This window comes from Fukomys damarensis, unplaced genomic scaffold, assembly GCF_012274545.1.
Source record: "Fukomys damarensis isolate Sample0158 unplaced genomic scaffold, DMR_v1.0_HiC HiC_scaffold_4, whole genome shotgun sequence".
NCBI lineage: Eukaryota > Metazoa > Chordata > Mammalia > Rodentia > Bathyergidae > Fukomys > Fukomys damarensis.
Window position 1 is genome coordinate 23,983,428 of NW_022900916.1, and position 1,464 is coordinate 23,984,891.

At 37.7% G+C, this 1,464-nt stretch overlaps 1 pseudogene; it reads right to left on the minus strand.

The window, feature by feature from the left end:
* The window catches only part of LOC104874149, a 63,537-nt pseudogene that overhangs the window by 9,189 nt on the left and 52,884 nt on the right, over positions 1 to 1,464 (minus strand).

Here is a 1,464-nt window from a genome sequence, read left to right on the forward strand (position 1 = left end):
ACATATTTATATTTAATATATTAAAATATATATTAAACTATATATAAATTACTTCAAACAATACCTGCATAGACTAAGGTCTTGATTTCTTATCATCATTGCTGTTATTACTACTTAGCTTCATTTAAATTTACCCTAACTACTGGTGAGTATCCTTTTACTCTGCTCACAGAATTTACAATCATGTCTTGGGTGCCTCAGAACAAGATTCACATGAGGAGCAGCTGTTCACAATTGCTCTCCATCCAAAGGAAAGTATAGTCAGGAACACATCAAAGGGGGAAGCCCAGGGGAGAGAACTAGGGTCTTGAACAAATTTCCACAGACGTCAGAGAAGACACTCCAATGCCATCTGATGAACGGCATCCATCTGGGAACCACTGAGCTCACACACCCTGGCCCTACTTCTGATTAGGTGGTCTGATCCTCTAATCATTCCATTATACCTTAGCACTACCTGACATTCACACCTCAGCTCAGTACCAGACACTGTGCTGATAGACATATTATATTAGTTGGGATATTACTCATTAGCTTCTGTAACTTGTAACATCAAATCTCAGTGTTATAAGAAATTGTTTATTTGTCACATGAAGTCAAATGGGTATCTAGAAAAATCCCTTTCATCTTATGGTTCCATCACCCCCTAGGACCTTGGCTCCTTTACTGATTCTTCCAAGGAGTAAAAAGAGCCATTGAGAATCACATGGGAAGTCTTCATGGCCAAAGTTTTAAAACATACATTCCTTGTTCCCTATATAAGGCCAGAACCCAGTTACATGGCTGTCAAAGCTGCAAGGGATGCTTTGAAATGTAGTCTAGCTATGATACCCAAGAAAAAGATGGAGCCCATTGTCTAAATATGTAATGTATTGATTATTTTCTTTTTTCTTTTTCCACTGCTGGAAATCAAGCTCAGGTCCACTTTGAGCTATCTGCGTGGTCTTTTTTATTTTTGAGTCAGGTTTTCACTAAGTGTTCAGGCAGGAGTTGAACTTGTTATCCTGCCTCAGCCTCTCTCAGGGCATGGATTACAGGTTTATACAGTCATGCCCAGCTGTATGGATTATTTTCTGCCACAATGTAATAATTTGTTTATCTCGCAACAATAATTTTTGGGGGGTATCTAAAAAATAGAAAAGCTGGGTACAAACAATTAAGTAATTTATCCAAAATTATATAGAAAGTTTCAGAGACAAGATCTAAATCCAAGTAGTCTAGATTCCTGGGAGTGAATTTAGGACCTTATATTTGTGAGACAGGTATGGTGCCACTGAACTAAATCCCTGGCCCCTGGATCCATTTTTAACATCTGTACTAACATTGCCTCTGTAAACACCTCCTCCTCAATAAGTTGTAGCCTAAATGCAGTAATGCATTAAAAAAAAAAAAACAATCAATTTCTCTTTCCCTCTTTCCTCTCCCTAGTAACAGCTTGCCTGGGCATTTTTTTTTTTTTTTTTT